The 12,448-nt window shown below is 37.5% G+C and overlaps 1 protein-coding gene across 2 annotated transcripts in view; it reads left to right on the top strand.

Moving 5' to 3' along the window:
- pspc1 (paraspeckle component 1) overlaps window positions 1-12,448 on the top strand; it is a 199,134-nt gene that overhangs the window by 180,578 nt on the left and 6,108 nt on the right. The window lies entirely within an intron of this gene.

Below are 12,448 nucleotides of genomic sequence, written 5' to 3'. Positions count from 1 at the left end.
ATGATTTACCATAGTTTATCATGATTTACCATGGTTTACCATGATTTACCCTGTTCTAGCATGATTTACTATGATATACCACGTTCTAGAATGATTTACCAGGATTCTAGCATGATTTACCTTGATACACCACATTTTAGTATTATTTACTATAATTTACCATGTTTCTAGCGTGATTTACCATGATTTACCACATTACTAGCCATTATGTGAAGTGTCAGTGCAAATTAAGTGATAAACACTGACAAAATATGATTTTGTTATAATAGTTATTGTTATATAAGTGATTTTTTAGTGTCCAAGTATGAATGTGAGCACCTGTGAAAAGACTTCATTAATCAGTAGAATGGCCAGCAGAGGGCAGTAGAAGACCACTTATTGGCTCACTTTCACTTTAAATTTCATTATTTTCACAAGTTTTCTGCACTAAAGCAAACCAGTGTTTCCATGTTAACTCAATAATGCATGCTCTCTCTCTCTCTCACACACACACACACACACACACACAAAGACAAATGTTGTTGTTGTTGTTTTTTCAATACTATTGGGATATGCCATTATGAAAATATATTTGAATGGTCTATAAACATTTCACAAAGTCTTTGTAAGCTATTAATCAGATGATTCAGAATTTATACCGAAACCTAAGACTACACACACACATTATGTTGTAGATACAGACATTTGAACTATATGATGTAATCAAACTGTCAATACTAATACTTTAACAGATGGATTTTGACTAAATGTAATTGTAAATGTTAAAATAGTGATTTTATTTTAAACAGCAGGGGGCAGTAAAATACAACTTATTGGCTTAATATGCCATTATATTGATATAATTTTCACCTTTTTAACTGTTATAGAGGCAAATTTTGTCCGATCAGTCTGAAAATGTTCATGCATGTTCAGAGTGATATTTCACTGGCTTTTTAAGAAGGTCTGAGTCATTCATTAAAGAGATATAGGCTTTCAGGGATACTTGCTAACCTATTATAACTATCCAAATGAAGTAGTTCAACTTTTTCTGACAATTATTGACCTAGTGAGTCCAGAGAATTGTATTGCACTAGTTTTGAACATTATGATATGAAAATTATATGATCAGAGATGGAAAAGACCATTTACAGCCAATACAGGCAGTTTACCATAGGAAATATATGGTTTTAAAGCCTTTTAACAGTTATAGCGCCACCTTTGGTCCGATCTCCATAAAATTTTGCATGCTTGTTAATGATGTTATTTCACATATGCTCACCAATTTCTGTGAAGTTCTGAGTTTTCATTTAGGATTTATAGGGTTTTTAGTGTATTTTGCCACGCCCATTTTATAAATGACCCTATTACAGCCATCCAAATGCAAAAGTTCAACTTTTTTTCGATAATTATTGATATAGAGAGTCCAGAGAATTGTCCTAGACTGGTCTGGTTCCGATCGGGCGAAAAACCTAGGACTAGTTCGCAAAAGTAGGTTTTCAACATATTCGCAAATAATTAATGAACGGTTTGATTGACAGCAATGGTTCTTGAGGCAAAGTTGTTCAGCATAAGCAGATCTATCAAATGATATGCATATTGTGTGGATGAGTGTAACACCACGTGATTACAGAGCCATTAAACTCGTTAGCGCCAACTAGTGGCCGATTTCTTTCAAAATTCTTACAGACCTCTAGGGCCATGAGTCGAACATGCCCATCGAGTTTCGTTCCGATCGGCCTCCGTTAACCTTGTCTAATAGGTGCTCAACTTCATTGGCCAATGGCGGCCATGTTTTTTGAGATACGCCAATGTCCTCATAGACATACATGGCACCTTGGACCAAGACACTGCATACCAATTTTCAAGTCAATCGGACAAACAGTCAGGTGGTTATAGCCTGTTTTATGTTTTTTTCATGTTATAGCGCCACCTAGTGTTCAATCGTCGCGATTTTTTTACTGTGACCCCAGACTGAACCCATACATATGTGTACCGAGTTTGGTGAAGCTATCTTATTTACTTTTTAAGTTATAGCCATTTTAGTAAAATAGGCTCCTCCCACAATGATTATTTTGCGCCCCCTAGCGACCAGGAATCGAAATTTAAACTTTTTTTCGATAATTATTGATCTTCAGACTCCAGAGAACATTTCTGCACTGGTTTGGTTCCAATCGGGCAAAAATCCAGGGACTAGTTCGCAAAAGTAGATTTTCGACAAAATTCAAAATGGCGGAAAATCTATCATGACGGAAATGAAATCGGAGATATACGTTTTGTTCGTCAGGCGTCCAGCTTTCCAATGATATAAGACACTTGAGTCTACGACATACGGTCTAGGAGTTATGAGCAGTTTTGCGCTTTTGGTTGCTATAGCGCCACCTATGGGCCAATCGGGGTCATAATCTCTGAACCTCTCCTCGATTTTTGTACTACCATCTGGCAAAGTTTCAATGCTCTAGCCCTTACGGTTTGGGCTGCACGATGCGTTTTACGGCAGAAGAATAATAATAAAAATCAGGACAATTACAATAGGGTTTCAGCACTTCGTGCTTGAACCCCTAATAATAATAATAATAATAATAATAATAAAAATCAGCACAATTACAATAGGGTTTCAGCACTTCGTGCTTGAACCCCTAATTAAAGCTGCAAGCAGCATTTATCGGGGTTCAAGCAGTTAAGGTCTTTAAGGCATTTAAGCACAAAAGCATCAAAAGTTATTAAGATTTATTTAATAAGCATGTAACCACTGACATAATAGATGGAAAAGACCATTTACAGCCAATACAGGCAATTTACCATGTGATATATATGGTTTTAAAGCTTTTTAACAGTTATAGCGCCACCTATGGTCCGATCTCCATAGAATTGTTTACTGTGACCTCAAATTGAACCCATACACATGTGTACTGAGTTTGGTGAAGATATCTCATTTACTTCTTGAGTTATAGCCATTTTAGTAAAATAGGCTCCTCCCACAACAATTTAGCATATTCTAGTATTATTTACTATGATTCTAGCATGATTTGCCATATTCTAGCATAATTTACCATGATATACTACATTCTAGTATGATTTACCATTGTTTACTGTGATTCTAGCATGGATTACCATAGTTTATCATGATTTATCATAGTTTACCATGATTTATCATAGTTTACCATGATTTACCCTGTTCTAGCATAGTTTACCATGATTTACCATGTTCTAGCATGATTTACCATGATATACCACATTCTAACATGATTTACCATAGTTTATTATGATTTATCATGGCTTACCATGATTTACCCTGTTCTAGCATAGTTTACCATGATTTACCATGTTCTAGCATGATGTACCATGATATACCATGTTCTAGAATGATGTACCAGGATTGTAGTATGATTTACCTTGATACACCACATTCTAGTATTATTTATTATGATTTACCATGTTTTTAGTGTGATTTACCATGATTTACCACATTGCTAGCAATTATGTGAAGTATCAGTAAAAATGAAGTGATAAACTCTGACAAAATATGATTGTGCGACAATAGTAATTGTTATATAAGTGATTTTTTAGTGTTTTATTGTTATATAAGTGATTTTTAGTGTCTAATGAATGCAAAAGCATATATGAGTAGACTTCATTAATAAGTAGAATGGCCAGCAGAGGGCAGTAGAAGACCACTTATTGGCTCACTTTCACTTTAAACTTCTTGATTTTCACCATTTTTCTGCACTAAAGCAAACCAGTTTTTCCATTTTAACTCCATAATGCATGTTTACACACACACACACACACACACATACACACACACACACACACACACACACACACACACACACAAAGACAAATGTTGTTGTTGTTTTTTCAATGCTATTGGGATATGTCATTATGAAAATATATTTGAATGGTCTATAAACATTTCACAAAGTCTTTGCAAGCTATTAATCAGATGATTCAGAATTTATTCAGAAACCTAAGACTACACACACACATTATGTTGTAGATGCAGACATTTGAAATGTATGATGTGATCAAACTGTCAATACTAATACTTTAACAGATGGATTTTGACTAAATGTAATTGTAAATGTTAAAATAGTGATTTTATAAAGTCTAAATATAAATTATAGAACAATATGACAAAATGACTATTTTAAACAGCAGGGGGCAGTAAAATACCACTTATTGGCTTAACATGCCATTATAATCATATCATTTTCACCTTTTTAACTGTTATAGAGGCAAATTTGGTCTGATCTGTCTGAAAATTTTCATGCATGTTCAGAGTGATATTTCACATGTTCTGACTTGTTTTTAAGAAGGTCTGAGTCATTCATTAAAGAGATATAGGCTTTCGGGGACACTTGGTAAAGGCTACATTTTGAAGTGACCCTATTATAGCTATCCAAATGAAGTAGTTCAACTTTTTCTGACAATTATTGATCTAGTGAGTCCAGAGAATTGTATTGCACTAGTTTTGAACATTATGATATGAAAATTATATGATCAGAGATGGAAAAGACCATTTACAGCCAATACAGGCAACATACCATAGGAAATATATGGTTTTAAAGCTTTTTAACAGTTATAGCGCCACCTATCGTCCGATCTCCATAAAATTTTGCATGCTTGTTAATGATGTTATGACACATAGGCTGACCAATTTTTGTGAAGTTCTGAGTTTTCATTTAGGATTTATAGGCTTTTGAGTGTATTTTGCCACACCCATTTTATAAATGACCCTATTACAGCCATACAAATGCAAAAGTTCAACTTTTTTTTGATAATTATTGATCTAGAGAGTCCAGAGAATTGTCCTAGACTGGTCTGGTTCCGATCGGGCGAAAAACCTAGGACTAGTTCGCAAAAGTAGGTTTTAGACATATTCGTGAATATTTAATGAACGGTTTGATTGACAGCAATGATTCTTGAGGCAAAGTTGTTCAGCATGAGCAGATCTATCAAATGATATGCATATTGTGTGGATGAGTGTAACACCACGTGATTACAGAGCCATAAAACTCGTTAGCGCCAACTAGTGGCCGATTTCTTTCAAAATTCTTACAGAGCTCTAGGGCCATGAGACGAACATGCCCATCGAGTTTCGTTCCGATCAGCCTCCATTAACTTTGTCTAATAGGTGCTCAAATTTCATTGGTCGATGGCGGCCATGTTTTTCAAGATAAGCCAATGTCCTCATAGACATACATGGCACCTTGGACCAAGACACTGCATACCAATTTTCAAGTCAATCGGACTAACGGTCAGGTGGTCATAGCCCTTTTCATGTTTTTTTCATGTTATAGCGCCACCTAGTGATTAATCGTCACGATTTTTTTACTGTGACCCCAGATTGAACTCATACACATGTGCACCAAGTTTGGTGAAGATATCTCATTTCCTTTTTGAGTTATAGCCATTTTAGTAAAATAGGCTCCTCCCACAACATTAATTTATCACCCCCTAGCGACCAGGAATCGAAATTTCGACTTTTTTTCGATAATTATTGATATTCAAACTCCAGAGAACATTTCTGCACTGGTTTGGATCCGATCGGGCTAAAAACCAGGGACTAGTTCGCAAAAGTAGGTTTTTGACAAAATTCAAAATGGCGGAAAAATTTGCATATCAAAAATGAAATCGGAGATATACGTTTTGACCTTCAGGAGTCCAGCTTTCCAATGATATAAGACACTTGAGTCTACGACATACCGTCTAGGAGTTATGAGCAGTTTCGCGCTTTTGGTTGCTATAGCGCCACCTATGGGCCAATCGGCGTCATACTTTGATAGGTTCTCCCCAAATTGAGTACTACCATTTGGCCAAGTTTCAAGGTTCCAGCATTTACGGTTTGGGCTGCACGATGCGTTTTAGGGGAGAATAATAATAATAATAAAAATCAGTACAATTACAATAGGGTTTCAGCACTTCGTGCTTGAACCCCTAATAAAAATCAGCACAATTACAATAGGGTTTCAGCACTTTGTGCTTGAACCCCTAAAAATCCTTACAATTACAATAGGGTTTCAGCACTTCGTGCTTGAACCCCTAATAATAAAAATCAGTACAATTACAATAGGGTTTCAGCATTTCATGCTTGAACCCCTAAAAATCAGTACAATTACAATAGGGTTTCAGCACTTCGTGCTTGAACCCCTAAAAATCAGGACAATTACAATAGGGTTTCAGCACTTCGTGCTTGAACCCCTAATCAGTACAATTACAATAGGGTTTCAGCACTACGTGCTTGAACCCCTAATAATAAAAATCCTTACAATTACAATAGGGTTTCAGCACTTCGTGCTTGAACCCCTAAATATAGCTGCGAGCAGCGATTACGGGCCCAAGCAGGTGGCACCGCAACCCCTGTGCCTTTAGTTACCTAAAGGCACCGGGGTGGCGGTGCCACCGGCTTTGGCCCTTCATCGCTGCTCGCAGCTATATATATATATATATATATATATATATATATATATGCATATATATATATATATATATATATATATATATATATATATATATATATATTATATTATATTATATTATATTATATTTATATATTTTTTATATATATATATGTGTGTATATATATATATATATATATATATATATATATATATATATATATATATATATATAAAAGACAGAAACCTTATTACCTTATTCTGATTTTATGATACACTCAAAATATTCCACAACAAATCTTTTAAATTTAATGTAAAAATAAAAACGAAAGTAAGCACTGTTGGACTCACGTAACCCTCTCATTAGAATCAAAATGTTTCAGCATTTGCGATGTATTTGGATGCTAAACTTTTTCTTTATTATAGGCTTTGTACTTCACTCGTGTTCCAATATCAACGGAAAAAATCATCCTCTTAACACGCGCAAAAATGTGCTTGGAAACATCACAGTGTAGCGGTGCTTACCGTGAATGGTAGAAATTGTACTACTGACTATTTAAACAGAGCAGTGTAATTTTTAGTGTAACTATTTTATTATTATATTTTATTAAGGCTATAATGACCAGGCTGCCATGTCAAGATTGCAATGCTGGAGTGTGTGTGTGTGTGTGTGTGTGTGTGTGTGTGTGTGTGTGTGTGTGTGTGTGTGTGTGTGTGTGTGTGTGTGTGTGTGTGTGTGTGTGTGTGTGTGTGTGTGTGTGTGTGTGTGTGTGTGTTGTGTGTGGCACGGGCGCGATTGAACAGTGGACACATAAAAACATACTCCGTCATTTAGGACATCTTTCAAACTGCAAAGTGTTAACTTATATTTGTGTACAGTCACAATAAAACACAATATTGTGCTTTTGTCAAATAAATTCAAGCAATCCACCCCCCGAAAGGCGCTAATTTTAAAATTAAACTAAAATGCTCACTGCTGCACGGGCATTCATACCGGTTCGCGTGCGCGAACGAGAAGAACAGAGCCATCCATAGGAATTCATTGAAAACGCTCGCTCAACCATTATCAATGTCAGTGCGGACGAACATATTTTACTTTCGTTTTTAAGTTAGCGAAGCACGTTGATTAACCGGTGGGGAAATATTTCCAGAGTCACATCCCTAATATATTTATATATAAATACTATAGGCCTACCTGATTTTGAACACAAGACTGCAGTATAGCACTATGTATGACTTGATTTATATTTATTTTTTGGACTAAACAACTGTTCTGGCTCTTTTTAAACTTAAACTTAATTCTTAAATTAAAAAAAAAAAAAGAATAAAATGAGTTTAGTTGTGATATTTGTATACTTTTATATAGAAATAAATGGTTTATAATTGCATTTTTAGAAGATATAAGGTTTGTGTTTCCTTTTTGTACATTACTTTAATCCCTCACTATATCAAAAACGTTTGAAATATTTAATATCCGTTCACAATTTAGCATCTTTAATGTATTTTCATCGTGTTGAAAAAGTTTGGTGTGAATAAAATAAACCACTTAGGAGCTAACTCAGAGTCTGAAATATCCCAAAAATCCACATTCAGACCTAAATATCTGACTTCCTGTTGGTCAGAGCTAATTACTGGAAATTAGAAAGTTGTCCGGCTCGATGAGACCAATGTACGTACTGATTTTTGTTACTGTATATACAACTAACCCCCCCACTTTTGTCAAAAGCATTTTGAAAGTGACACACTTCCTGCTGCCAGTTGGTGGCGCTATAACTTTGACTCACAATAGTTACATCCATCTGATCGGCCTCTTACCACAAACACACTGCTAAAGTTTCATCAAGATCAGTTAATGTATGCAGAAGTTTTACCACTTCGTGTTTCTCTTTTCTCGCCATAAATTCGTTTCCTCGCCACGGCCAAACCGTTCGAGATATCAAAAATCCGTCCGCAATTTAGAATCCTCAGTGTATTGACTTCATGCACACCGAGTTTGGTGGGGACCGGATGAATTCTCTAGGAGGAGTACTTCACATTCCACAGCAAGCGTTTTCCAAACAACCCATAATAGCCGACTTCCTGTTGGGCTGGCGTAAAACTTGACCGGGGGAAAGTTGTTTGGCCCGATGAGATCTATATGTGTACCAGTGATGCGCGGGTCAATGTATAAACAACCCGCACCCGACCGACGTTTTCAACTAACCTGCCCGCAACTCGGACCGCAAAAAAAAAAAGAAGAAAATATTGTACCCGACCCGCTTCCTGACCCGCAATTTTTAAAAGTAGTAAATGCATAGCAAGAAGTACACATGACAAAACCAGCACTTTGGTCATCATCTTTCATTATTTCGGCAAATGTCTCCCACACTTTGTGTGTAGGCTATTTGCGGAGCTTCCACTCCCCAGTCTTCAACTTTTCTCTTGCCGCCTCCATCTCTACCTGCAGACTGAGCTTGTGCATCATCTTCGCGCCAGTTATTCAGCCAATAAAGTGTAGGCCTATGTATTTCATAGAAAATTGTGGAGCATGTGAGCGGAGTGGAGCGGGAGCGAGCGGGGAGCCCGAGCGGGCGGATCTTGGACAGAGCGCAGAGCGGCATTTTTAAAAGGACGGAGCGTCGCCCTATTTCCCCCTCCAATTTTGCTCCTGCGCACACCACGATTCTGAAGCATGCTCAGTCTAGCCTGACTCAGTCTACTGTTGATGACTGCAAGATGGATTCTATTTTCAGTCAAAACTCTGCTCAATAATGGAGTTCAAAAAGTAGCCTACTTCAAAAAGGAAAATAATAAGTTATACAGGTGTACTATAATATAAAACTAACTATAATGTGGTAGAAGAAAACGAATGTGGAGACATCATTTCAGTCAGTAAAGATTCATTTTGGAATCTAAAAAGACACATCTCTCGAAAACATGCAGTGTGCTATGTGAACACGCTGGGAAGAAAGCAAAAGGTTAGCAAATTGAATACGGTAACTTGTAACAAAGTGTAAATAATATTCAAACAATTGATACAAGCCCATTTTTAAATTTTAATCCTGCGCGCTGCGCAAAAAATCAGTTATAAGAATGTTGGCCTTAAAGTTAATTTAGTCTAGCCTACTTTTAAAACGTTTACGTATATTTTTTTATATTTTTTGTTTATATACCTTTTATTTATATTATTAGGCCCATTTATTCGTTTTATTTTACAGCAGTTTGTGTGTAGGCCTACAATGGATATAGGATAAGCCCATTTAAATTTTAATCGTGCGCGTTGCGCAAAAGTTCACTTATCAAAATTCTGGCCTAATAGTAAATTTACTTTTAAAATTTTTATGTAGGCTATATTTTTGTTTATATAATTGTTATTTATATTATTAGGCCCATTTATTCGTTTAATTTTACAGGACTTTGTAGGCTATTCCTTCTTACATAGGCCTAATTTGTAATTTGAAATAAAACATTTCTATTTGAAAAATGTTGTTGTTGCTCATTAGTTCTTTAGGAGGTAAGGCTGTGGTCTAAGCTAAAAGTGATATACATGTAGATTTTTTTCCCTTTTTTGGAGCGAGCGGGGGGCGATTTGAGTGGAGCGCGGAGCAAACTGCGTTGAGCGCTGAGCGATATGAGCGGAGCGGCCTGATGTAGCTTTGAGCGGAGGAGCGGAGGGGTGAACAGTTCCGTGAGTGATGAGCGGAGATTCTCACCGCTCCACTCCGCTCATATGCTCTCTTGTACTATAGAAATTACAAAGGTTTAATTGGCATCTTTATTTCAAACGACCCGACCGACCGCAACCCGAATATCATAAAAAATATTTTTGGATGACTCGTAACCGCGGGTTACCGCAGGCACCCGCTCATTTCGGATCAACCCGCGCATCACTGATGTGTACCGAGTTTCATATTAATTCATGCAAGCGTGTTTGATCTATGGACCAAGTTTTCAGACCCCGTTCAAGGGGGCGCTGTTGAGCCCCCCTGCTACGCCCGGGTACCAGCTTCAGCCCGGCCCTGATGGCCGTGGGTTCTGACCTGTGTGCAAAGTTTCAAGAGTTTTCGAGCACGTTAAGGGTTCCAAAATCCCCTGAAACCTTGAAAAACAAACATTAAACTCAATAGACAAATCCCCCCACCCCTCACACACACACACAGACAGAGAGAGAGAAAATTCTCCAGAAAATCCACATTCAAACCAAAATATCTGACTTCCTATTGGTCGTGGCTAATGACTGTAAATTAGAAAGTTGTCCGGCTCGATGAGACCAATATACGTAGAAAGTTTTGTGATTCTATGTAAAACTAACCCCCCCAATTTTGTCAAAAGGTGGCGCTACTGAGCCCCTTACCACCCCCGTTTCTGAAACTTTGCACATGTCTACTGGCTAAAAAATGTGATGTGTCTGTCGAGTTTCATCCAATTTCAAGTATGTTAAGAGTCTCAAAAGCATCAAAAAAGAATATTAAAGTTTGATGCGTTGCCACGGCAACAGTATCTAAGATTTCAATAATCCTTTCACAGGTCTACATATGCCGTGTGTCTACATTATACACATAAAGTTTGAAGGAAATCGGGTAAATATAAGAGGGTGATTTCAAAGCAGTTTGAAAGTGACACACTTCCTGCTGCCAGTTGGTGGCGCTATAACTTTGACTCACAATTGTCACATCCATGTGATCGGCCTTTTACCATGAACACACTGCTGACGTTTTATCAAGATCAGTCAATGTATGCAGAAGTTATAACACCCTTCCTGTTTCTCTTTTCTCGCCATAAATTCGTTTCCTCGCCACGGCCAAACCGTTTGAGATATCAAAAATCCGTCCGCAATTTAGCATCCTCAATGTCGGGTTCTGACCCGTGTGCAAAGTTTCAAGAGTTTTCGAGCATGTTAAGGGCCCCAAAAGTGCCCGAAAGGTTGACAGAAAAATAATAAATAATAATAATAATAAATAATCCTACCGAAAACAATAGGGCCTTCGCCCTTTCAGGGCTTGGGCCCTAATAATCCTACCAAAAACAATAGGGCCTTCGCCCTTTCAGGGCTTGGGCCCTAATAATAAATAATCCTACCGAAAACAATAGGGCCTTCGCCCTTTCAGGGCTTGGGCCCTAATAATCCTAATGAAAACAATAGGGCCTTCGCCCTTTCAGGGCTTGGGCCCTAATAATCCTTAGGAAAACAATAGGGCCTTCGCCCTTTCAGGGCTTGGGCCCTAATAATAATCCTACCGAAAACAATAGGGCCTTCGCCCTTTCAGGGCTTGGGCCCTAATAATCCTTCCGGAAACAATAGGGCCTTCGCCCTTTCAGGGCTTGGGCCCTAATAAATAATCCTACCGGAAACAATAGGGCCTTCGCCCTTTCAGGGCTTGGGCCCTAAAAATAATCCTTCCGGAAACAATAGGGCCTTCGCCCTTTCAGGGCTTGGACCCTAATAATAATAATAATGCTGCAAATGAACAACCAAGTGAAGATGACACATGAGTCTATTCAAGCAAAAGACAGCATATGTTATTTCTGTGAAACACAGCAATACCAATGTTACTCGCGTATCAAGAAGAAATAAAGCAACCTGGACTGTTTTCAGGCCTTCCTGCTCCTTAAGCTCTCTCAAGCACTGTAAAGCTTCTCTGATATTAACCTGGGCCTTACCTCTTGCCTGATTGTAACCCTTCTTTTTAAAGTTATATTCCCCTGGCCTTTTCCTCTTTTCTATTTTCTCTGCCATCTCTCTTTCTATAGTTGTTCTGCTAATGTCTTGTGCACTGAGCTCCCTCTCCTCCCCCATCATGAGTGTATACTCACCTTACTGTTGTTTGGTTACAAATGTATTTTGGTGTGTTTTTCAAAAATCACTTATTGAACCTTTAAATAATGTGGGAACTATTATAGCGGCACCTAGCGATTAAGAGCGGACATGCATTTCCCACCGCTACTGAAAACACATTCTGGTTGAGTACAATATGTATGCTGCTGTCGTGTACTAAATCCTTAATTATTTTGTAAAGACTTCATAATTGGTTACATTATTTAAGTTCTTAGTTCTATGTGGACTGAGGCTTATTAAAAACTTCTCCTTCACT

Source organism: Squalius cephalus (genome assembly GCF_949319135.1).
Source record: "Squalius cephalus genome assembly, chromosome: 2".
Taxonomy (NCBI): domain Eukaryota; kingdom Metazoa; phylum Chordata; class Actinopteri; order Cypriniformes; family Leuciscidae; genus Squalius; species Squalius cephalus.
This window is presented reverse-complemented; position numbering and strand designations above follow the sequence as displayed.